The sequence below is a fragment of the Dipodomys spectabilis genome, unplaced genomic scaffold, assembly GCF_019054845.1.
Source record: "Dipodomys spectabilis isolate Male_0828 unplaced genomic scaffold, ASM1905484v1 ptg000032l, whole genome shotgun sequence".
Classification (NCBI taxonomy): Eukaryota; Metazoa; Chordata; class Mammalia; order Rodentia; family Heteromyidae; genus Dipodomys; species Dipodomys spectabilis.
Window position 1 is genome coordinate 23,127,379 of NW_024870709.1, and position 26,861 is coordinate 23,154,239.

The 26,861-nt window shown below is 39.7% G+C and overlaps 1 protein-coding gene and 1 long non-coding RNA gene across 5 annotated transcripts in view; one reads left to right on the forward strand and one right to left on the reverse strand.

Annotated features, from left to right (window-relative positions):
• Positions 1 to 15,685, reverse strand: part of LOC122105562 — a 54,353-nt gene extending 38,668 nt beyond the window's left edge. Inside the window, exons 1-2 of the long non-coding RNA XR_006147052.1 lie at positions 15,602 to 15,685; positions 1,610 to 1,701 (exon numbers count right to left, since the gene is read on the reverse strand). This is a non-coding gene — a long non-coding RNA (uncharacterized LOC122105562). The remainder of the gene's footprint in view (positions 1 to 1,609; positions 1,702 to 15,601) is intronic.
• The window catches only part of St3gal6 (ST3 beta-galactoside alpha-2,3-sialyltransferase 6), a 63,441-nt gene continuing 52,031 nt past the window's right edge, over positions 15,452 to 26,861 (forward strand). Inside the window, exon 1 of one of the 4 annotated variants that reach the window (XM_042676843.1) lies at positions 15,452 to 15,476. The gene's annotated coding sequence lies outside the window, so the exon portion shown is untranslated. The other 3 variants (XM_042676840.1, XM_042676839.1, XM_042676841.1) reach the window with 3 other exon arrangements.

Here is a 26,861-nt window from a genome sequence, read left to right on the forward strand (position 1 = left end):
AGCACCACATAAGCAAAAAGAAAAAAGCCGGAAGTGGTGCTGTGGCTCAAGTGGTAGAGTGCTAGCCTTGAGCTGAAGAGCTAAGGGACAGTACCCAGGCCCAGAGTACAGGCCCCACGACTGGACCACCCCCCTCACCACCCCGCAAAAAAAAAAAAAAGAAAATCTCAACTTCATTGAAATGCATAAAATTAAATCAACTCTGTTTGTCAGGCATTTTAATATTATTACCATACGTACCGGACATCTGTGTCATCCTTATTTAATAAGCAAAAATAAAATTCTCCCCCAAAAATACTAAATAGAAAAAGTGGCTGCAATTTGACACAAAAGTGTAAATATGATCAAATCTGGGCCCTATATATGCATTTGTAGCCTGCTTTTATTTTTATTTATTCATTTATTTATTTTTTGGTCAATTGTGGGGCCTGAACTCTGGGCCTGGGCACTGTCCCTCAGCTCTTCGGGTAATGGCTAGCACTCTACCACTTGAGCCACAGCACCATTTCTGGCTTTTCCTACTTATGTGGTGCTGAGGAATTGAACCCAGGGCCTCATGCAAGGCAAGCACTCTATCACTGAGCCACCTTCCCAGCCCCTGTAGCCTGCTTTTATACTTAATGTTTTATCATAAGCACTTTTCTATAATATAAATTTTTGGATACATTTTTTAATGGTGACATGTATTGCAAGTGAGCCAGAAAAGCCCCAAGAACACATACACAAAAACAAACAACAAAAAAATATTTTACTAAGCTTGCAATAAGTAGTATTTTCTTCCTTTGTAGAATACCTGCCTTTATGAAATATACCAAAGCATTTGTATTAGTAACTCTAATCATTAAAAACAATGTTGCACCAGATGCCCCTCAGTAGATGAATGGATCAAGAAAATGTGGTATATATACACAATGGAATTCTATGCCTCCATCAGAAAGAATGACATTTCCCCATTTGTTAGGAAATGGAAAGGCTTGGAAAAAATTATATTAAGTGAAGTAAGCCAGGCCCAAAGAAACATAGGTCCCATGGTTTCCCTTATTTGCAATATCTAGTATATGTATGAGTCAAGCAGAAAAAGTCAGATAATGTGATGTTAGGAAAACAAACCCTCAAATATGTATTTTAATGTTTTTGTTTCTTTCATGCATGTGTTTCTAACGCATTTATAAGATGATTTCTTTGTTGCTTTGTATGTCCCTCCCCCACAGTGTAACCCCCGCTTTCACTATATTTGATGTCAGTATAACAGGTGGAGGAGACGGGGACAAACAAGTCGTTTAAGGATTCAGGTGGACCTGTTGCAACAATGAGAAGTACAAAATGTCATGTCAAAACCAGCTTTACAATGTCGGTGTGGTGGGGGGGCGGGGGGGTATGATTGGGCGGGAGGGAGGGGGGAGGCTGGGAAGGGAGGTGAAGGGTAAACAAAGGAGGAGGCTGCAATGCTTGGTAAGAAATGTATGCATTATCCTGCCCATGTAATTGTAACCCCTCTGTACAGTATGTTCTCAAATAAAAAAAAAAAAAAAAACAATGTTGCAATATAGCTATTAACATTTTGATTTCACAAATGATGAAAGCAAATCTCAGAAAGGTTAACATTTACCTGATATTCTTCTGGATAATTAGCAGAATAGCAAATTTGAGCTCAGGTACCTCTGATTCCCAAACCAGTATTCAAACTGTTACTGAACTTCACTAGGAGGAGAAAACATAAACATAGAAGTTGCTTAGCTTATAACTAAACAAAATCAAACAAAAACCTAGAATTCTGGCAAGTAGCCCAGTATGTGTTTGGTTACGAGGCTATGGTGAATATATTATCTGTTTCAATGGAACTAAAGCTACAGCTCTTCGTCATATTTTAAGTAAACAAACAGGAGGCATTCAATTTGCATCAGCAGCTTTGCTGAGACCATGTGACATCCTGTTTTTCATAATTCTTGATAAGGCTGACTTTGTTCATCCTAATTTTTCATCTGTACTTTCTACAGTTGTCTCTAACAAGTATCTAGCACACACACTCAATAAGTCACCTTCTTTGACAATTCTTAGGAAGGTTAACTTAAGTTCAATTGCTCACAGTGTCCAATTATAAAATGCTTTTTGACTTTTATATAACAAAGTAAATTCCATTTGCCTATAGAAAATTCTATGAAATACAAATGTGTGGTAGATTCATGGTAGATTCAGTCCACATTTTTAAACAGGTGACAATCAGGATTTTTGTTGTTGTTGTCTAAAGGTCTGAATGCTACAAGACATTATGTAGAATACATAGGGGGAAAAGGGAAAATATGGAAGACAGAATTTCTCAAACTGTATAGAAAAGCAAACATTCGACATATAGAATAAAGTACAAAGAAAATAGGATTGTTCCCAGTCAACAGGAATGCCAAAGCCTAAATCAAACTGTAGTCATGATTGCATCACTAGAGTTTATCTTCTCTAAGGACACATCCTTCTCTCTGCCCTGCCAAGGACTGGGGCACTTGATTACACAATGGCTGGAACTTTAGTCATCCAGATGTGCTCCAAGGGGCTTCCAGGCACACCACCTCCTTTTGGTGTCCACGGTCACCTTGCTTCCTCCGGCAGGGTGGTTCTGGGAGAAAGGGGACAACATAGATGGGATTTGTAAGCACCCAACAAAGTAAAGCCAAACAGGAAACCGTGTTGGCAGCTCTCCTCATGAAGCCAGATACAAGGAAGAATCAAAGTTCCTGAGAGGGCAGGTATCCCTCACAGGGCCTGCCAGCCTCCCTCTGATGATTTCTGCCCTAGCTCTCAGAGGATGCACACTGAAATTCTCCTCTATCCTTCCTGCCTGGCCAAGAAGGTACTGTGTTGGCCTCCTAGTGTTGCTTTGCCCCACTGGAGTATATAACTCTAGCAGGGAGAGGCGATTCATAAGCTTGCTTAAGTTGTTTGAGTTTTGTGACCATCAAGAATGTCTTATTGGTGTACTTTTTTACCCATTCTAGGCAACTAATATTTTCACTTAGCTCCTCTAATTATTACTAATCTAATGCCATCAGTTTGGGGTTCATTTGAAGCAATAAACATGAGTCAAAGGAGATATGAAAATAAATACATTTAATAACCCCCAACCAAATATAGGTTGAAATGAATTATATTAACATATTAACTTGTATTTTCCATATAAAAATAAATCGAAAGATAATCCTTGATGATGTTTTCAGACAAAAATACCATGAATCCCTGAAGACTACCTAGAACCTCTTTCAAAAACTAAAAGTTCTTGAGAATGTTAGAATTAACTTCTCTATCCAACCCCCTTCTAAATCTTTGACAATTTTCTCTAATATGTCTAAAGTACACAAAAGTACTTTAGACATATTTTCCCATGTGCTATAATCAAATAACATAAAAAATGAATTAAACATCTAAGTTCTTACATAAGTCCATACACCAGTGAAGCAAATATGTTACCAAATACCAAGAATATTTTTAAATTACAAATGTAAATTTTTCTTTGGAACATCTTGATCTTCATAAAATTAGAATTCTATAGAAAAAAAAGAACATATAAGACTTATTTTTGTCTCTAACCTTTGGAGAAATTGATGAAAAATATTTGCATTTTTTTATAAAACTTTACTTTTAGTGAGTGTATATTAATTGCACAAAGTAAGGTGCTTCAGTGTAATATTCCATGCATTTCATAATGCACAAAATGTATTTTGATGAGTTCACCCTTCTATTACTCTTGCATCTAGCCATTTCCTTTCCCCTTATACTTCCTTAGTGTTTCCCTTATTACTTTCATGATCTTGTTTGTGTGTGTGTGTGTGTGTGTGTGTGTGTGTGTGTGTGTGTGTTGTGTATGTCTGTGTGTTCTCCCACACTTCCACAAATAAGAAAACAACATGTGATAGTTGGTATTGGGAGACTTTTTGTTCATTAGTTTTAATTGTAAAATTTCTGCAAAGAGCCAGATAGTAAATTATTAAGGTTTATCGACCATATAATGTTTCAATGTAGATGTTAGTCCTAAAATACAACTGTACATATAAACACCTATAGAACTAACGACTAAAACATGATATTTGTAAGTCTGAGGTACCATGGTGGAATTGTTTTGAACAACCAACAGGTAGTCAATAAAAAAATATTAAGACATTAAAACATGTCTGGACTAGGGTGTGTATATCAGTGGGAGGAGGTAAGCAAATATGAAAAAGAAGGAAAATAAAGTAATAATACTCTATGTATATGTGTGAAAATGGAATAAAGCAAACTTGATGATACTGGGGGAGGTAAAGAAGATGACTGATTGAGATGCATTGAAAAATAGACATGTTAAAATAAAATAACCATTGTGCAACTATTGATGTGAAAGAAAGGAAAAAAGGAAAAAAGACAGGAAGGAAGGAGAGAAGGAAGGAAAGAAGGGTAGAACTAAGCCCAAAGAGTATGTTCTCTTAATTCAAAAAGTATCCTGTGGGCTGGGGTGGCTCAGTGGTAGAGTGCTTGCCTTGCATGCATGAGGCCCTGGGTTTGATTCCTCAGCACCACATAAGCAGAAAAGCCAAAAGTGGCACTGTAGCTCAAGCAGTAGAGCACTAGCCTTGAGCTAAAGAGCTGAAGGAAAGCACCCAGGCCTAGAGTTCAGGCCCCACTACCAACAAAAAAAAAGTAAAAGTTTCCTGTAACATTAGAAACTTACTGTACAGAAGTTTAACTTAAAACTTTCAGCATGCAAAAGCCTACTTCATTGTTATATCTTATGGGAAGCCTGGAGATTGAACTGTTATAAGACCAATAATTTGTAAAATCAGGACTCTCCTTAACAATGCTATTAATGGTCCACGGACACTGTGATCTTGAGGATCTGAGAAGCTGTATAACACAAAACATGGTACTAAAACTCTCCTTCTCTTAGATGAAAGTAACCTGTCATTCTATTGAAGAAAGAAATTGGTATAACTTATACTTCTTAAAGCCGTACTTGTTCTTCTGAAGAAGTTTCTGCTGTCATATAATCCAATCTTCATTTTCTTGTATTGTTTCACATCAAATATTTAGGATACTTTTTTTAGCTACCATCTTGGTCCCAGCTGCTGCCTCCTCTTGTCTCAATTTCAGCATTATTGGTTTTCTTGATTCTAACCTTGGGCCACAGAATGAATCTCTTCTAAATAGTCATGTGTTTAAGGCTTGGGCTGTCGACTATCAGAGGTGCTAGATCCCTTGGGAAATGGAGCCTAATGGAAGGATGTTAGAACACTGGAGGTGAGCTGGGAATGTGGCTCATGGTAGTGCTAGCCTTGAACACAGAGACTCAGGGATAGTGCCCAGGCCCCGTGTTCATGCTCCAGGACTGGCACAAAAAAACACACACACAAAAACCCAAAAAACAAAAAACCCCACTGGAGGTATATCGTTAAAAAGGAAATTTGGATTCCTGCCTTCCTATTTTTCTCTTTGCTTTCTGGGAGAGATGAGTAGCTTCCTTTGCTGCAAGCTCCTGCAATGCTATATTTACTGAGCCAACGCAGGTCCAGAAAAACAGGGCCAATGGACCATAGACTGAAACATCTAAAATTATAAGCAAAAATGAACCTTTCTTCCTTCGAAGTTGGTCCTCCCAGTTATTTTGTCATCAGGAAGAAAAAATGACTAATGTCCTTTGGTTAATTTTAATTCTTTCTCCAAATGCGCCCCAGGCTGATCTTTTAACAAATACATCATATTGTGTCATTCTTTCCTTAGAAACCCTGGTTATTTCCTTTCAATTTAGAATAAATCCAAACTCCTTACTCTTTTCCTCAAGTCCCTATGGGATGTATGATTTAGCCTTTGCCTCTTCCTGCCAGTACTACTCTTCCCTTTTACCCTTCACATAATATGTGCCAGTCAAGACAGACCCACTGGCATAGCCCTGCATATTAAGCTCACTTCCATGAGTTCATTTGCATGAACTATTTTCTCTGCCTGAATCACTCTTCATAGCAGGTCCAGCAGTTGACTCTGTATTTTAAAGTGTATGGAATATTTGTTTAATTAGGTCTGGGAAAGGCCTACAGACAATGAAGTTACTATCATAAAGGGATTTTTATGCTTGCAGCTCCCTAGAAACAGGAAACAGGCCACCAAAGGCCATGTGGGAAAATACAGGGTTAGTCAGGGAGTAGGAGGAGAAAGAGATTAAAAAGGGCAAGAGTTTGACTATGGTTTCTGAGGAAAAGATAAGATGGGTTCATAATTTGCTAATTTTAGTATGTTCCCCACGCTCCAGAATATGCGGTAGAGGGGCGCCCAAGTTGCCTGATGTCTGGCCCTACAACACCATGAGCCTAGAGTGCCAGGGTGTCCTAGGGGAAGTGGAGGGTATGGGCTCTGGGTTGGTTAGTTTGCCTAGGATAAAGCATGTCTTCACTGTATCTAGGAATTAGCCTTTCTGCCCTTTTCCAACCAGTGAAGCCCCAGTTGCCACATCAAAAATATAGACCAGAAAAACACAGTTCATGTGGTTTGGCCTTATAAACTCCATATAAATCATTGAAACACACCCGCACGCTTATGCTAGTGTACTAACTGGTGGAAGGCTTGGGAAAGAGTTAAACAGCTTTTCTTCATTATTTCAGATTTTGTGATAAAATTTTGTCTGACTATTCTTCTCTAGACTTGGAAAGAGCAGATCCAGTTTGCTTATTCACTTTACTTTTTAAAGAAACTGGTCTGTTGTTGCTAAACAATAATTCATATTCTTCAAAATTATCTGATCAAGGTTACCTAAGAATATAAAATATATTCACTCTTAAGAAAATATAATTTAATACTTTTGGAGAAATATTAAAGTATATAATGAAGAAAAAAGAAATTCACAGGTAGCTTTCTAAATATTCTACTTGTTAAAGATATAGTCATAGTTTTTTTTTTAATCTAATTGTCTAAAAAACTTGTATGAGAGAGGAGAAAAAATTTTACTTCAACTCAAACCATAAAACATTTAACTTCAAGTATTTTGAGTTCTGAATTAGTGAATCGGTCTGGGGATGCAAGTGAATAGATTATGATCAATGAGGATATGAAGTATTTATTACTGTTTTTATTGTTGTCGACCTACTCTGCATAAACATATTTTATAAATATGTGAGGCTTGTTATTCCTTCTGTGCAAGAGTGATATCATGTCTCACAGACTATTTGTGTGAAAGAAGAGAAACAGAGAGAGAAACAGAGACAGAGAGATTCTTAGAAGCCTACGTCTCAAGCTCACCAGGCAAATGCTCTACCACATAAGCCGTGTCTCTATCCCTTTTAGTTTTTGTACCCCTTATTTTATTTTTGAGATAGAGTCTCACTAATTTGCTCAGGCTGGCCTCAAACTTGTGATCCTCCTGTCTCTAAAGGGATTACAGGTGCACACTATTGTGCCTGGTTTTTAATAATGGTTTAATTGGTAAATAGGTATGTTTAATTCTCCAAGCCATTTTTTTTAAGTTTATAATGTTGTTCCTGGAACTGTAGCCTCAGCAAATTCTGGGAAATTACTGAAACCAACAATTATCGAGCTGAGCCTTAATCCTACAAAATAAACCTGGGCTGCAGCCCAGTAATCCATGTCAGATCATGTAAGAATGGACTTAAGTTTGCTGAAGGTAAAGATTTTGAAATTCAAGTCATTAATGATAGTTTATTATATGGGTTTGCATACTAACATTGAATGTGCCATGGATATGATTTTATTAAAATGGAAAGTTAGTTGCGAAGTCAAAAAATAAAACTGCTTGGCGCTCTGTTGTGCTATGGAGTAAATGCTAAAGACCTAAACACTTCTGTGGACAAACCACTTTACAACTCAGTTTTTTTCTAACAAGTTCTAAGTATATGAATGTTTTATTTATTTTATAGCAATTTTTATTGTGATTAACTGATTACATAAATTTCACAAATTTCACAGAATTGTGAGATGGTGATACTTAGTTAAAGTCACAAACACATTCTAATCTTCATGGGACAAATTGTCTTTATCATGGTCTATAAAGTTTATGAATTCTATGAGCTTTGACAATACAGTTATTTCTTCCACATCGGCTGATATGTACATTTCTTTCCTTTTGCTTAGTGTCAGCTGTTCCCTCTTTCCCGCTCATTCCCTCCCTCCCATTGCTGCCATTACATATCAAGTTTCATCCCCATTTTAAGTTCATATTCTTGCAAACTATAAAGTTTTTTGCTGTAAATATGAGTTGTTGCCAAAGGAATTTCTGTTGTACTAGACTTCGATTGCAAAATAATTCTTCAAGTTAGAACATTTATATTATACAAGCTCCTTCTGTCGAAATAAAGAAGATCCAGCTGTTAACAAAATGATAAAGTTGTTTCAGACTGTAATTTGAATTTGCATTAAGAACTATTTTATAATTCCTGAACTAAAACATGGAGTTTAAAATAATGACCATTTGGGCTGAGAATATGGCTTAGTGGTAGAGTGCTTACCTAGCATGCATGAAGCCCTGGGTTCAATTCCTCAGTGCCACATAAACAGAAAAAGCCAGAAGTGGCACTGTGGATCAAGTGGTAGAGTGTTAGCCTTGAGCAAAAGGACAGTGCCAAAGCCTCGAGTTCAAGCCCCAGGACTGGCAAAAAAAAAGGACCATTTATTGTTTCCTTCATTTCTATTTTAGTTAGTGTTCATTCCATTTCCTGGGGTATTTCATGTAATAAATTATTAGGAAACACTACATCTATGTTTCAAAATTCAGTAAGATGATAATTTCATATTACATTTCCACTACTGGTTTGTAATATTTTCTAAATATATTTCTCATGAAGTGAAATTAACTTCAAGTCTTTTACATCTTGGTTGTCTCGCTGGATAGAGAACCAAATCAATAGCAATTTTGAATTCCATCATTTCTCTTTTTTCAACTGACTTTGAGAGATAGTGACATAGATAAATTATATAGTTGGGGCAGGGAGCCCTGCTCCACAAAAACAACCTTGTTTCACCACATCCACAATGGTGTGTTTTGCCATGAGGCAAAGTTAAACACTGTGCATCATTGATGTTTTCTTCTGACTCATGGGTGTGTTAATACATACTGTGCTGCTTAAAGCAGCATCAGCCCTCCAACTTACTTGCCTAGGAATCCTTTGTGCTTGCAACTCTACTTTCAATTCTCAAAGCAGGTATTAAATCTTGTCTGAAGTATCATTTACAAAGTGAGGTGCTAGAGAGGCCCACAGGAGACTGCCTCAGGCTGTCCTTACTCAATCAATAGGCTATTCCCAGGAGCTTTATGTTAAATGATAACTAATTCCAGTAGAAATACAAGCAATACAAGTAAAGTCCTAATACACTAGAGACAAATGGGAAGTTTTGAAAAGTGGAAATTAAAAAGAAACATTAGTGATACCAGTGGTTAATTATTTTATGCAATTCAAAAACTTCAGAATCAAATTCAGATTCTTTCACTATTTTTTTTCTTTGTTTTCTCAGAGGCTACACAGGAGTTTCTTGGGCCCTTCTGCTCTGTCAAATGAGGATTTGTGACTTAGATTTGGTTCCCAGTCTGATTTTCTTCATATGAACTCAATGGTATTCACTACCTGGTCTGTTACAGTTGCATGTGATAATTATTGCAAAACCCTGTGTCAGTGCTTAACAAAGCTTAACAGAACAGAGAGGGCTCTGCTCCACCTGAGCTCTCAAGTCTGTCAAAAGCCACTTCTTCACTTGGGGCTATCTTGCTTTGTTGACAGATGACTATTAAGAAGAATTGTGTTTTCTGTAAATTTATATCTATAAATTTATATCTCTTCTCAATCTCAAGAAGATAACCAAACTTTAGATTTCTGTTGTGTCAGTGACTTTTTGTTACAGAATAACAAGCAAGAAAATAACCGAAACCAAAACACAACTCGATAACCAAAAGACAAAAAATAATAACAACAACAAAACCCTCAACTCGTTCCAGTTTCATTCAAGAGAGAAAAAAAAAAACTGGACCATTTGAGTCACAAAAGATAGAGTCCATTCTTGTATATTATTTCAGGGGAACAGAGGTTGGTGGAGTGGATGAGGCAAACTGAGACAGAGTTTAGGAGATTGGCCCTAGGCAGTGAAGGATGATGGCGAGTTGTGGTCACTGGGGTATTAGAACAGAGTGCAGCTCTAAACTGTGGGATGATGTCAGGTGAGGATGACTCAGGAAGTAGATAAAAGAGAAGGGTAATGCAGTTGAAACAGGGACAAGGGATCAACACCATGAGCTTTAGAAACTCTGGACACTATTAATGACTAGACTTTAAGATGTTTCCCTACTGGCAGACTGTACTTCCTGGCTCTTGAAACGACTGGATGTGGAGAGTGTTAATGACTGAAGGATGGATGTGCACATAAGATGGGGAAAAGAAGGCAAGGTCAGGATGACAGATTTTGAAAGTGAAAAGAAGGAGAAAAAGTATTCTCAGTGAAAGGCTTGTTGGATTACAAGACTTTGGTTTTGGTTTTGTTGCCTCTGCTTCTATAAAGTACTCTGAACAGAAAGGGGGCTGATAAACACGCTAAGTGCTCAGCAAGCCTGAGATGCAAGGCTAAGATTTAAGACAGTAGTCAGAGATAGAAGTAGAGGCCTTCCCACATCCTCCAGCATGGTGGCTAGGGGGTGAGCCCCTGGGCAACTGCGGATAGAGAGTAGGTATGGGAGGGGATAGGACGGTGACATAACTTTAAGGGACATGCACATTTTCTTAAGTAATCCCATGACTCATCCTAAAGAAGTAAAATTTAGGGACAACTTTCAAGTATCAACTACTGACATCTATTCTGTGAATCAAGTTTGTCTTCAGATTTGCAATGGCACTACACTTGGCTCTAAAAGGCCAACGAAAATCTCAAGTATTCATATAGTCTATAGCCAGTCAAATTCCTCCGTTAAAATGCATTAACTTACCAGGTGATGAGCACAGAGGCATATAATTAAATTCTGCCTACTGCTATCTCTTCCTCCAGGCAAACACACAATTATACAGTTTGCTAAGCAGAAGTACAAAAGATCTCCCACTATTGAGATAATACTAAAAGTATCAATACTTCTCACTTTGGACCCCAGTAGAGATAACTAATGGATCAGTTTCAGATGGTGGGAGCACCAATAAGTGCCTATATTTTTCACCTTGACTGGTTGTTGCCTCTAATGTGCAAATGTGTAGAGACTGCTGCCATATGGCCATTGCATAGAAAAACAGTAAAATGTGTATGAGAAGACACAACAAAAACTGTAATGGAACAGATCCCTAGTTTAAACAAACTGGCAAATGCCAGATTTTAACCTTTATTTTATTTTGACTTCCAATTTTCACAACTAGAGTATTAGACTCGATGGCTTATAAACAATATTTATTGATCATGGATTGATTAATCAATTGATTGCAGGGCTGTTTGGAGTTCGGAGTCAAGGTGTCAGCATGGCTGGGCTCTAGTGCTGGTCCTCTATGCTACAGCCTGCTATTCTCTCCCACATGGTGGAAAGAGAGAAAACTTTCTATCCATTTATTAGGACATTAGTTTCATCCCCAAGGGCTCCTCCAACTTAGTCCAGTTACATCCTAAAAGCTCCGAACCTTCTGGTACCATCACACTTGAGTATGTGTGGTAGACATAGCTTATGGTGATCAGTCCTTTGTATCTATGGCTCTTTATTACTGATACTGCTTCTCTTGTGACTACACGGTGCTATAATATGACAATTTCCAAGAAAGGTTAAAAAATCAGATATTGGATCTGCACATTCATGTGGAGCTGCTGAATATATTCTGTGGAAAGCCTAATGTCATTAGAGTTACTGCTTATGTCAGTATGGTTAAAAATAGGATCAGTCCCCCAAAACAAGTTTAAGTATAAGAGAACCTGTTGAGTTCAGATGGGGTTCTAAAGAAGGGCTACCATGTACAACTCTCTGGACAAAATGTTTCACGAACCTATGCCTGTATATCCCTAGGGAAAGCATTGTGATTTGAGATCATCTGAACCTGAACAATGGAACTGGAAATTACTTCAGTGTCATTTCACTTCATGCCCATTTCAGAAAAGGCCATAGAGGATTCAATGTATTATGCTCATAAATATTTTCCTCAAACATCATAGTCCAAAATAACAGAGATTATTTTTTCTAACATGAATCATTTCTTGAATACAAAGGCACTAGGTCAAGGGCATGAAAAGAAGGAATTATCACTTAATCTTTGTTTCAAATCCCAGCTTTGAGGCATATTAGCTTCAAATTTTGGAATTTTATAAATTCTCTGAATCTTTGATTCCTCAATGGAAGATGGAGATAATGGGGAAAATGGGGATTGCTGCATCTAATAATATAACCTATCGACATGTGAGCTTCACATTTGAGTGTACCCAATGATTCCTGTTTGCCTTCCTTCTACTATCTTCTGTTTATCTTCAGCTATGATGGCAGAGTAGACAGATAAATGTCTGGGTATGCCTGAGCCACCATCCCTGGTGGAGTGTTCAATGCTGACTTTGTATCCTCTTGATGTTTCACAGCCTGATGAAGCAGCCCTCTTACAAATTACCTTATGGTAATGTGACAATCCCCTGCAAGTGTGGGAAGAGATGACTCCATTTAGTAATGAGGTTGAGAATAAAAGGTATCTTAAAGCATGTCACTACCAAGGTTCCTAGGGTTATGGTACACACACCTCTTGACCACATCAGCTTATTTTTTTTTATCATATCTTCTCAGAACACAACAACAACTCCCCTTTCTCAACATGTATGGCTCAATTTAATGTCTCTAAGCAATTATAGGCTTAGACTTCTAAAGTACAAAATGCATTTTATTTTTCATTTATTTTTCAGTCGCAAAGTCAGTAGATGCCTTATTGTGAAAATCAAACACTCAAGAATATTTTCATACTCAGTCACATGAAGTGGAACAGGGTAAATTCAGCTCTGCAAACTACCCAAGATATAAGAGCCAGAAGTATAGGTAAAAACATGAAGCTTCAATACCTCACGGAAAGAAGATTTTGTAAGAATTAGATTCTCAGCACCTCATAAGTATCTTTAGTCTTGGAGTTTATCAACCACAATATAATATGATATTCTTTCTTGTGTGTGGTGTGTGTGTGTGTGTGTGTGTGTGTGTGTGTGTGTGTGTGTGTGTGTGTGTGTGTGCAGGTACTGAGGCTTGAACTCAGGGTCTTACAACTTTACTCAGCTTTTTAAGCTGATGCTCTACCATCTGAGTGACATTTCCACTTCCAAATTTCTGCTGGTTACTTAGAGATAACAGTCTTTCAGATTTGAATGTCCAGGCTGACTTCACATCTTTGATTCTCGGATCTCAGCCTTCTGTGTAGTTAGGCTTATAGGTATGAGCCACTAAGTGTCCAGCAAGAAACTCTTATGATTAGGTCTCTCCTACAAGGAGTAGACATTCTTAACATCAATCATGCTAGATAAGGCTGTAGTTAAGATAGAATATGAGAGTTTGCATGGTAGACCTTACATAGGAAAGGGGGAAAAGAAGAAACACTACTTCCTGGGCCTTCGTCTAGACTGTGTATGTACAGAGGCTGTCCCATGCTAGTTGAGGAAACCTGGCTTCTACCTGCTACTGGATTTGCAGAGGACCTATCTCATGGAACAATATAATTTTATTTGAAAGAGATGGCATAAATATTATGAAATCTGAGGCCTTTGAAAGGCTTTCCATGTCCCGTGTCCTTTTCTTCTTTACAGTCCTAGCTTATTAGAAATCAAAAGGCAAAGTTAAATAAATTTATATTGTGAAAGCAATAAAAATTAAAAAAAACAGTGATCAAAAATATGAATGCAGACAGGGCTACAAATACATCACCCTGCTTAATTCTTTGTCCACAAGAACTCAAACTATTTTCATAGTGGGACAACCATGTACCTATTCCACAGTATATCTTCAATTTTTAAGAATTAATGTCACATAGATCAAAATCTCCCCTCCCCAACTCTTGCAAGTAACAGTGATAATATTTTTGGGAAGACTGATTTTTGGTCTCCAGTAGATGCATTTGAACCACAGGTCTAATTTTTCACTTCTATAAGGGAATTAATTACTCTGGTTTGTAGGCAGAAGAACACATGCAATACATGGAGGGGAGCTGATGTAGGGTGAATAATGACTAGTTGGTCACTCTTCTGTGTGTGATTTTAAACGTCTGCATTTTTACGGTTTTGTGTGTACGGTTCTGTAGGGAACAGAGTACCAATTTATGCTTTCCATTTTTGAATTTTAATCCTCTTGATTCTTAGCTGCCAAAAAGGAAGCACACTGAGGGGAAAGTCATTTGCCTAATGTCACTCAGCAGGCCACTGACTTGAAAGTAGGCCAGATGGACAGTTGCCAGTACTGGCCTCTGATGAATATTAAAAAAGCACAGGCCTTAGAACATTAGAGGGCCTCTCCCCTTAGCATATTTCTTTGTAGATTCAAAAAGCCTAGGAGGCCAGACAGGGTGAGATCAAATGCAGGTTTAAATGTGAAGATCATGAACAAGCAGAAGTCGATGAAGAATGCAGGAAAAACTAACCAAGTAAAAGAAATTTCCAGAAAAATTAGCCATGTAGTGACTGCTCAGGAGATGGAAGTAGCAGGATCAATCTGAGGCCTACTCTGACAAAAACAAGAGATCTTATCTGGAAAGCAATTGGAAGCAAAAGCATCACAAGCATGACTCGAGTAGTGGATGAAGAAAAGCCCTGCAATTCAATCTCCAGTTCTGAAATAATAGAAAATAACAATAAGTAAATAAATAAACCAGATGGACAAGTTCCCTGAATGTCTTTGACTACTCTGAAGTCCCCAAAAACCAAATTGTAATGGGTTACGTCAAAGGCAATTTGGGGGAAGGGAAAATTTATGAACTCTCAGAGCCCTTTCAAGTGTTTTCACTGGTAAACTAGAAAAAATAACAAGTATTACCTTCTGGGGCTGTTGTTATAATTAAGACAAATACCAGAAGTTCCGTGATGGAGGAAGGGTCAGGTTCCAGCGCATGACACATCATCAGCTTTCAACGACTCCCAAGTCTGTAGGCTGTAGCCTTCTCCTCCCTACCCCCATTCTTGAGGTCATTTGATTGCATGTGATTTTCTGCTCAGTGCCCAAAGGCTATAGCTATGAACTCAAATGTCTGCTAGACAATGGATTACTTGACAAACACCGACATTTGAAAAGCCTTCCGTATCATCCTCCTTTGAGGACAAGATTAATAAAGACTTGTCCCTGGGGTTGGAGCTGCTGTCACCAGGAAAAGTGGCTGGGGTGGAGAGTGGGGTGGGAGGGAGCGGAGCCCGCTCCCAGCTCCGTTCTTGCTAAAGTAACAGCTCCCTCCTAAGGTTGACAAAGCACTGACACATTGGTGCGTTCAAGATCCCGGCTGGGCAATTCGGGAGTTGTCTTCCGCTGGGAACCAAACGGCTCGGGACACGCACAGTGCCAGGTGCGCCAAAGCTCCAGTGTCTCCGGGAATACCTGGGCACCCCCTCATTTGCGCTCCCACAGCTTTCCCAACAAACCGGGGCGGGATGGGAGTGTCTTTTTGGCTGGGGAAATCGTTCCTCCTACCTTGTCCTGAAGCCACCTTCCTGCAGCCCAGCCTCCGCAGTGATTTTCCTGTCCCTGACGCCCAGCGAGGGCGCACGGCTGGTGTCCGCCCCGAGGGAAAGGTAGGGGCTGTGCCTCGCCGCCTCGCGGGGGGATGGTGAGCCCCGCAGTTCTTCTCTCTGCATTGCACCTCTCTGGGGGGCGGCCTCGGCTACCGCGGTGGTGGCGCCAGCTGTGGAGTAAGGAGGAGCTTCCTGGGGGGCCCCGCGCAGCCGCTGGGAATCGTGACCCCGGCCCGGCCGGGCGCGGCGCGGCCGCGCGCGGGTTGCCTGGCGTGTGGGACTCCCGGAGCCACTGCGCCCTCCTCCGCTCCCTCTGGCCGGAGCGAGAGGGAGAGAGAGGTCGAGAGAGATCGTGCCTGCGCCACCTTCCTCCGGTTTCCGCCAACCACCAGCTTTGGGGACCCGATGCGGCAAGCGCCGCCCGAGAGAAGGCAGTGGGCTGGAGCGAGCGGCGCGGGCGGGCGGAGCGCGCAGGGCCCCCGGCCGCCGAGCCCGGCTCGCCTCTGCGGCTGTCGCGCCTGGGCCTTGGCGGGTAACTCTCGGGCTGGCTTCGCTGAGGGTTTGTGTGCTGGGGTAAGGGAGGCTGGGGATACGGGGAGGCTGCGTTCCGGAACCAGGTCATGGAGGCCTTGGGTCTGTGGTGCCCAGACCCTCAGGCTCTGGAGCCTCGGAGGCTGCGGATTGCGGGGTAGGGGCGCGGGGCATGGGCTGCTTCTCCACGCGCGCGGTTAGAGTCAGGGGCTTGGCAGTCGGGGGAGGGTGCTGGGGACCCCTAAACCAGCCGGGGTTTGGGGGGGCGGGGTAGGGGTGGGGGTGGGGACGACAGCCCGGACACCACGCGGAGTTGCGCTCGGCTGGGGCGGCGGGAGCGGGAGGACCCGCGCGGACATCTGTTTGCTCGCATCGAGGGTAGGTTGTTTGGACCAGAAGCTCAGCTCAAAAATGTGCCCAGATCCTCACTTCCTATCGTATTGTAAGAAGGATCAGTCGGGTGGAATAACCAAGGGTTCTGGAAGATTCTCCTCTATTTTTTTTTTTTCTTTTAAACTGTAGAAAGTTTTTCGGGAAACCCTTCTTCCCGCCACAGTAGGACCAAACCTAACAAAACAAACGCAAAGGAAGTAGTTTGGGGTGAAGGGGGGCGGTGAGAAAATTGTAGTGTTTGGGTTGCTGTCAGTTTTCAAGATAAGAGAAGAAAATTGTAGTGTGAGGTTGGCTCCCCGAGTCCCAGCGACTTATTTTTAACTTAAGAAAAACAAAAAAGTAGAGAGATTTCCAGAAGCCCAAAGAAACCCAAATCACCTTCTTGAAGGCCCTTTAAGGTTAATGGGGAGGAAAGAAAGCAGAGGGTGGGAGAAATAGAAAAAGGGGACTCAGGGTGTGTGTGTTGGGGGGGGGGAAGCTGCTGTTCAAAGGTAATGTTTGAAAATGGTTTAGGAGGGGAAAGGAGAAGACAAGGGCTTCTAGCCTATCAAAGCCCACACAGGTTCTAAATTCACTGGCATCTTTGCTTTTAGAGGAACTGCTCGGGATGGAAGGGCAGCTGAAAGCATTTGTCCCCCCATAGCGCTCCCAGTGCAGCTGACCTTCAGAACAGGGCTTTCCCTCCCGGCCGGCCACCTCTGTTATGGTAGACTGAATATTTGGCTTTCTGTCTTCCAACTTCCTCTCCTTTTTATTTACATGGACATGTTCAGTGTTTGGAAAGATTTGGTCAGGATCTCATCAGATCAGCATTCCAGGTTACTTGATTAGACCCTAGTAAATTTGTAGTGTTTCTTTTTCACTTAGGATTGTTTTTCAAATCAAGATCTGAAAGGCGGGGGCGGGGGCGGGGGCGGGGGCGGGGGGGGGGGGAATCCACTTTACTAGATTGATTGTTGTCTTTGAATAAGACTGACTGTTTCAGACAGTAGATAATGGTCTCTAATAATCTCCATGCAAGGGAGCTGGAGATGTAAACATAAAGGGTGACTCTCACTTTCCATTGGTTAGAAAGTGTTTGTATTAGTCTGCTTTTTCTTTTTAAACTATCCTTAGCAGGAACTTGGTAGGGAAGAGACTATAGATCATTGAGAGAAGAGAGAATGAATGAAAAATGTCATTAAGAGACATAGCATGAAAATAAAATGTCCAATGAATAAAATGTCTCTTGAAATTGTAATTCTTAAGATTTACAGTTTCTGATTTCAGAACTCAGTGGTAGGGGACTGCATTTCACAGCCATTTTCTTCTACTGGAGATATTGCTGTGTGGTACTGCATGGGACAGATAATGAATAATTCTGTGTATCCTTCCTACATTTCCATGATAAGCATCGCCAGTTCACCATGCAGACTTCCAGATGGCTTCCATGGAAAGTATGATTCTACCCAGGGACCAGACATCTGGACCAGACATAATATCCATTCTGGATATGTTTTTTTGAGTAGGTGAGGGAAGCATTGGCATATATACTACATATATATTATATATATACACATACATACATACATACATATATATGTATGTGTGTATATATATATATACACACATACATACATATGTATATATATATGTGGCATCCACTGTTATCCCTTGTGTGTTTTCCTGTGATCCCTTCCCCCTTTACCCCCATTTGCCCCCCAGTTCTGGGGCTTGAATTCAGGGCCTGGGTGCTGTCCCTGAGCATTTTTGCTCAAGGCTAGCGTTCTACCACTTGAGCCACAGCTCCACTTCTGGCTTCTTGCTGGTTAATTGGAGGTAAGAGTCTCATAGAGTCTGGGCTGCCTTCTACACCATTTTTCTTCATTTTTTTAACAGCCATCTGAGACAGAATTTTTAGTTCGTTTCAAGTGAAAAAATTATGACTACTCCAGGATGAGTTACAATGTCTCAAACAAAAGACTGTTTTTATCCTTGCTTTATACTATCTCATAAAATTCTTTCATCCTTTGTACATAGTCTTTCCTTGGCTGTGCACACATACACTTGATTTACAGATACCGTGATCTGGGCATATTCTATTAACTCCTCAAGCTAGGCTTCTTGGACAGGAGCTTTCTTTCTGACAATCTTGGACTTTCATCATTTACCTTCTGTCTTTACATCTTCCATGTGTTACTTAGATTGCCTGTCTGGCCAATCCAGGAGTTTGGCCATCTCCAGTGAGTTGTATTCAAAGTCCTTTTCTTCCTGGAAATATTTTAAGTTCCTATAAACTCTTCAAATACCAGCTTATATCTTACCTCTCAGAAATCTTTTCAGAGCTATATTTCATCCTCTCATTTGTCTCTGTCAAACTATGGTGATAATAAATAGTTTATATTACAGTTCCCAGTGAACCCTTATGGATTAAAAATGCATTTATTGGATTTGGAGTGAGGTTGATGTATGGAATAGAATGTGCCTTGGGCTTTATATGGAGTCCATATAAGGCCACCCCCGATTCCCTCTCTTCTCCTTTCTTTGCTTTCCTGCTTGCATGCTTTTTTCCTGTTAAGACTGATACTCTACCAGCACTCTACCACTTAGCCACACCTTCACTTCCAGCTTTTTGCTGGTTAATTGGAGATAAGAGTCTCCTGGACTTTTCTTCCCAGGGTGAACCACAATCTTCAGATCTCAGTCTCCTGAGTATCTAGGATTATACGCATGTCCATTGCAGGGGACCACTTGGAGGCAAGCAGGCACAGGAGAAAGATTATTACAAGGTTTATTAGAGAAGCCATATTTCCCCCAAGAAGGAGCACATGGCACCTGTCCCTATCCAGGTAGCAGGAGGGTCTGGGGGTCAGAAGTGAAGTAGGTGGGTGCTCAGGTAGGTCTGGGTGGAGACAGAGGGTGGCCTAGGGTGGGAATTCCAGGCCAAGGAGGAGCTCTGGTGCGAGGGACCAGCTCGGCTGGAGCACTGGAACCTACGGGACAGGGATCTCGGGATAGGTGGGCGAGGAGTCAGTGAAGTGACAAACAGACACAGACTCCAAAGAGCTGCATCTGAGTGTATCTTTATTGAGAAGAATTAACATTTTTATACAGTGTGTGATTGTGACATAGATTCTTTGTTTATTTAAGCACATAATCAATTTTTAAAAAAGGCAAACAGTGATGAATTACATGAAAATTGATGACTGTCCCACCAACTGTTTAAGCTAAGTGGTGCAAAACAAGTCTAGCATATTGTTTAATAGAATGCTTCATCTATTCAGCCTTTTTATGTGTAATAATTAACAAACCTAAGACAGGGCTGTACTTATATTGTACTCTTTTTATTTTTATTTTTATCCAACTATTTTCATCTTTATAAGCTCCTGTATAAGGAAATGGCTCATCGGTTGGTTCAGGAAATACGATGTTACTAACTTTATATTTTGTGTGAAACCACCATCTATTCCCTATAACGTAAGTTGGACTAAACTTAATCATAACTGTTGGGACAGACTTTCTTTTTCTTTTATAATCAGAGGTCCCTTTTTTTTTTTTTTTTTTAAGAACTCTCTGAACAACTGGGATAACTTTCTAACTTAGTTTAATTCATTGATTTGGTCTGTTGGACATATCTGGAAAGATACAATATGCTCTGTTCGCGGATCAATAGAAAAATAGCCAAAACGAGAATAAAGGCAATGAATGTACAGCCAAGAAGAATATAGTAAGAATAAAGGTAGAGGCTATAAAGGTGCAACCAAGTGTATGGGAATTCTTGAACCAACATCCCCTTCCTGCAGGCATGCTTCCTTGAAGCTCTTTGTCTAAAGGAGATCTCTCATGCAGACTCCGCAGGAGGTGGTGTGGCACTCAGGTATGGGTGGAGCTGAGGACCAAAGGTGGGCATAATGCTAACAGAATTACCGGCACCTGGCTCCTTATAAGCTTTTAGAAATTCAGTCCCCTCATATTTAGTGGTAGCTGGAACTCTTTCCCTTGATAATGCCTAAGCACAAAATCAGCTGTAGTATCAGGATTTGGTCAGGAACTTGACTGCTGTATAATCTAGGGTTTAGGCTAAGAGGGATAGGATTCTGGGAAGTAAAGTAGTGAGAGTAAAAGAGAGTAAGGGGCAGTAGGATCTAGTTTTCTTTTCCTTGGTCCTATTTCTTTTGTCACCTAAGCCAGAATTGCTAGGTTATCTTTGACTTTGACTTTGGCGACCTTCATGTTCCAGGACATTTGTGAAAGAAAGGTCAAGAAAACAGCTAATCCTAGGGGATTTTCTTATCATAGACTGAAAAGTGCCTATAAAAGGTTATCTTCTGAATATTCTTAGTCATCCTAAGATGTTATGAAGATAGCTCCCTATGTTTAGTGGTTGTACTTTGTGCTGCTGTATTTACTTTTTATCTGATGAAGAATACAGGAATCTTTATATAATGAGAAGAAGTTCCAGATAAGTTGGCCCAGAACTGGAGATTGCGCCTAGGGTATTGACTACTCTTACCTCCTACTTAGTTGTGTAAGCTGCCTGGAGTTGAGTTTAGCTGCCAGTTGGGCACCGTGGCTGTGTGTGTGTGGGGGGGGGGAAGGGCGGCAAGGCAGACAATAGTGGTTTCAGGATAGATTTTTTATGACTTGCTGAATGGCCATCATAGTCATCCATGGTGAGATTTTTGTTCCCATCAGTATGTATTTTTTACTGAGTGTCTATCATAGAGGAAGAGATGTTCTTTGGGAGTAAAGGTGTATGGTTGTGTAGCATTGGACAAGACAAACCTTTGGTTCTTATGGTACTTAGATTTTCCTTTGTTGTTGTTTGTGTGTGTGTGAATCAGAATCAGTAATCAAGGTAAATAAATGAAAAGCAGATTCATATAGAATGAGCATTGTAAAGACAATCCAATGTTGGGAGGATATGTGAGAAATGGCAGAGGAAGATAGAGGCACCAGAAAGCTTCTCTAAGGCCATAGTATTCAGCTAAGATATGAAATTTAAAGATGTGGAAGGAAACACAAGAAAAGAGAAGAAGGAAGAGTATTTCAAGCCAAGGAAATAGCAACCAACCATATAGATCAGAAGACCTGGATGAATCTAGAGTGTTTGAGAAAGAGAAGGTCATTGTGAGAAGAATATGGTTATATACATAAGAGTAGTTTGAGAAAAGTGGGAGGAGATGTAGAAGGTGATACAGGAGGGAGGCAAGCCTTGGAAAGAAGTTTGAATTTATTCTCATTGGAGCGAGATGCCACTGAAGATAATTTAAGCATTGATTGTCTTTACACAATGGCAATTAGCTCTACACACATGCACACACACACACACACACACACATACACACACATTTTCATTTGGCTTCTTTAGGCTTTTTTTCTTGTTTATTGGTCACCACTGACTTCTCCCCTTCATTCATTAGATCAGAGCATAAAAATCAGCCTCTAAGGATCCGTTAAGTATTCCTTGTATTTTCTGACATAAATCTATATACTTAATTAATTTCACCTTCATACATAAAGCTCTCCATTACCAACCCTGATTTTTCTCAGCTGTTTTGTGGACTATCTAGTATCTCCATTAAGTATCTGACTCCATTAAGTATCTAGGTTTGTTGGTAACATCTCAAACTGGATACTGATAAATCAAATCAAATTTAAGTTGTCTTGCCTAACTGGTAAGACAGTTAACTGTTGTTGGAGACAATATTCTTTTTTTTTTTTTTTGATCGGGGCTTGAATTCTGGGCCTGGGCACTGTCCTTCAGCGCTCTTCAGCTCAAGGCGAGCGCTCTACCACTTGAGCCACAGCGCCACATCCAGTTTTCTGGTGGTTAATTGGAGATAAGAGTCTTATGGATATTCCTGCCTGAGCTGGCTTTGAACCACAATCCCCAAATCTCAGCCTCCTGAGTAGCTAGGATTATAGGTGTGAACCACTGGAGACCGACTAAGAGACAATATTCTAAATAATCCTTTCCTGAATTCCTAATGTTTTTCCCTAGGTCTTCCTTCTCTGCAGGCTATCATCTGAGGACATTGTTCTGTTTAGAGCACAAGTTCAGTGGAAATATATTGATGATTTGTGATATTTCTCATGGGAATATTCTACTCTATTCTGTATGAGTAGTACATTACTTGATCTTGGTAGTTTTAAAGTAGCAAAAAAAGAAATTCTGAAATTTATAATTTCTGATTTGTCAGAAACAACAGAAACTCTAGTAGTTTATCCATTTATGAATCTATTGGAGGTCTGATTGCTCCCTGGGGAAGACTGGCACAATTTTAAGGAGAAAATATTTTTTTAAGTTTATTTCTTAATTTACATACTTAACATTCCTCTCTCTCTCTCTCTTTTTCTCTTTCTCCTCCCCTCTCTCTCTCCTCTCTCTCCCCCTCTCTCCCTCTCCCTCCGTCTCTCCCTCTCTTCCTCTCTCCCCCTTTCCCCCTCCTCCATAACAGAAGTCTGAACTTAGGGCTACATACATTTACTCAGCTTGCACTTTACCACCTGAGTCAGTTCTTCAGCTCATCTTTTTAAGTGATCATTCTGGAGATTGATTCTCTTGGACTTTTTTTGGCTGGGCTGGCCTCAAACTTGATCTTCTGGATCTAGACTCCTAATAGATAGGATTATAAGTATGAGCCACTGATGACCAGGTTCATTTTGGCTTTTTATATCTACCTTTTGTTGTTGTTTGCTTGCTTTTGAGACAGGTTCTTGTTATGTAGCCTAAGCTAGTTTCAGACCTTCAACGTGCTGGTATTAAGATATGCACCACCATGTCTGGCTTTGTGTCCATGTTATTTTGATTAATTACGTGACATAAACTCTGAACATATTTCAGATAGAGGACAGGCACGTGTCTTGTCGCACTCACCTCTGTGTCCTGTTTACCTGGCATCGTATTTGACATTAGACCATGTTAGAAAACATTTGTCAAGCAACTCAATGATGCCCATTGATACATTTACAATGTTAATGTATTAACTTAGCTGAAAAGTTGTTAAAACAATCATCATTCCTATTTACAAAGTCATAGAAAAACCTTTAACCATTGGAGCAAGCAAGTTCATCCTTGTGGATTTGTATATATTAATCAAAGTTCTAAGCCAGGTATGGAAGTGCAAACCTCTAGTCCCAGCACTTCAGAGACTAAGGTAGAACGGTGAGTTAGGCTCTATAGTGAGACCCTGCCTCAGAAACCACCCAGCCAACAAACAAAAGTTTGACAAATAGACAAGAAAACCAACACTCTAGAAAAAAGTTTTTCTTTCTGAAAAGTTATAGTGTACTTAGGCTGACAAAGAAGAGGGTAGTATGTAAATGTCAGTGGAGAGATTCTCATTTGTTTTCATATTCATTCAGTAAACCTTCAGGGCCATTTCATAATTCCTAATTTAAGTATAGTGAACTGGGTTGAGGAAGTATGTGCTCATGAAGACAAACGATAACATTCTTTTACTCTCCTTTTATTTGGTGTGGGGGGGGGGGTTAGTGGGGGGGAGGAAGGGGGTGTTGAAACAGCCTTACTATGAGCATAAGCTTGCCCCGAACTCATGATCCTCTTATTAGCCTCTTCAGTGATGGGATTATAGGTGTCTACCACCATGCTTGGCTTATTTTCTTATTCAGTGGCAGCATCTTAATGGCCATAGTGTTATCTGTGTACACTCATTTTCAAGCACATTATAAGGCTGAAATTTCATCACTTAAATTCCAACTGCTTATTATGATATTAGATTTCTGTTAGTATCACTTAGCCCAGACACAAACAAATGCTCTGAGGGATGAAAAGTTCTCATTAGGACTGCCAGAACTGGAATGATCTGGAGAGGAGTTTGTGTGGAGAGCGAGGGAGAAGAGATGACACAGGAGAGTTTCAGAAGATATTTTTAGTTAACTAAGTAAAGACTGCCTTTTAGGTTTGCTATTTCCTGTCCCTCAAGAACATGACATATCAAAATATATCTGTCGTCTTTAAACTCATTTTATAGACTCATCCCTCCTTTGCCAGGTTTTGGTTTTCTTTATCAGCCCACACTTTCTGATCTATCTCTTCCTGAAGTTTTCTTTTTAGAATATATTCTGGTGCAAATGTGGCAGCCAGTACAAGAGAAGAAAGTCTCAAACACTTTTATTAATAACTTGTCAAACTCTATAATATGTAAGAGTTCTTAATGTATTACAAGGCCAAGGAAACAGAATATACTAGATGTACGTTTTCTAGGGTTGGCATAAAGCCAAAGAAATAAAAGAAAACATAGCTTTTAAAAACATTTGCTGTGCGTCTTGGTTTATGCCTGTAATCCTAGATACTCAGAAAGCTGAGATCTGAAGATCTTGGTTCAAAGCCAGAGTAGGCAGGAAAGTCCATGAGACTCTTGTCTCCAATTAACATTTAAAAAGCCAGAAAAGGACCTGTGAATAAAGTGATAGAGCACTCACCTTAAGCAAAAAAGCTTAGAGAGAATACCTGAGTTCAAGTCCCAGGACCAGCACCAAAAGAAAATAACATTTATGATTCCTTCTTATGGATGACTGACTACATTTAAAATTTGGAAAACATTATCTAGTTGCACTTAGGTTCAAGCAGTAAGATGATAATCTAATCACACAAGTCACAAATATATATTCAGCTGATATTTAAAACAGCAGCTAATTTAATTTATAATTTTATGTAATTATTAAACTGATACTTAGAAGAGATTTCTGTTATAACTGAGAGTTATATAAGATAAAAGACTTGTTAAAATACTTTAAAGTTCAGAGCCAGTATTTCAGGTAAATGTTAAAAGGTTTTAACCAATTAGTTTTGTTTTATCCTCTCCATGATGTAAATAAATTACAAACACGTGAATTTTCTGATAAACAGTATGTTAAGAGATATTCACACTTTCTGACTATGAAGTACTCTTTTCCAGACATTAAATTTTTAGAGTACAAATCTTGATGACTTATCAAAAAAAAAAAAAAAAAAGAAAAGAAAAAAGATTACAAATTTGGTGGGTATTATAAAATAGTCATATTTTGGAAGTTTTCTACCCATGCTCTCTACCCATGAGTATCACTATTCCTATACACACAACTTTTGAAATCACATTTCTCAAGCATTATCTTCAATATGGAATTTTTATTTTAATCTGCTCAAAAATCCAGAGAATTTCTCTCACTAGTCCTTGAAGTTTCCTGCCATTTCATGTTGTGAACTTTACTTTGATCTTCTTGCATGACCCTGGACCCACAGCAGGCCTCCCTGGGCTTTAGCTTGGCCTGTTCTTTGTCACTCCAGGCTTTTCTTCTACTTTACCCCTTCCCATCCAAGCCAGATGAGAAGCTTTGTTCAGTTTCCAGCTTTGTGGCCTGTTACTTCCTGAGTAAGTTGCCTAACTCCTGTGAGCCTTAGGTTTCTTATCTATAAGTTTGCAGTAATATCCACAGCACAGTTATTATGATGATTAAAAAGAAACTACGTAGAGCCAGGAGACTAAGATGTGAGGATTGCTTTTCAAAGCCAGCTCAAGCAGGAATGTCCCTGTGAGACACTTATAACCACTCAAAAACCAGGAGTGGCACTGTGGCTCAAAGTAGTAGAGCATAGCCTTGAGCAACAGAGCTCAGGGATAGTGCCTAGGCCTTGAGTTCAAGCCCCAGGACCACCCCTTCCCCCCTCCCCCCCCCAAAAAAAGAAATCACAAACAGACAGTTCAGCATAGTTTCTGGCAAATATTAAACATTTTCAGTATTTAAAAAAATCACAAAGAGACAGTTCAGCATAGTTTCTGGCAAATATTAAACATTTTCAGTATTATAAAAAATATTAAACATTTCAGTATTTTAAAAAATTTTGAAAAATTTTATTGTTATTATAAATATATACAGAGAGGTTACAGTTACATAATATATTCAACTTTTATTCACTAGCCCTAACATGATTCTTTTTTTTAAAAAAAATTATTGTAATGGTGATGTCCTGAGGAGTTACAGTTATATAAATCAGATATTAGTACATTTCTTTTTGTCACCTCTTCCCTCATTTCATCCAGTTTTTTCCGCTCCCTCACCCTTCCCCCAAAGCTGTATAGTTCATTTTTAACATAGTATCTAGTGAGGATCACTGCTACATTTGTTCAGCCATTGCCCAACCATTTCTGTGCTTCCCCTTCCCTTTTCCAAAGCAGATAAACTTAACATACAAGACAAAAGGAACAGAAGTCAAAATCAGCAATACAAGAGGAAGAACAGAAAGAGAGAAAAAAAAACCCCACAAAAAAGTAAAGGAGAAATCCTGGTTTCCATTTCTTGGAGTTCATTTT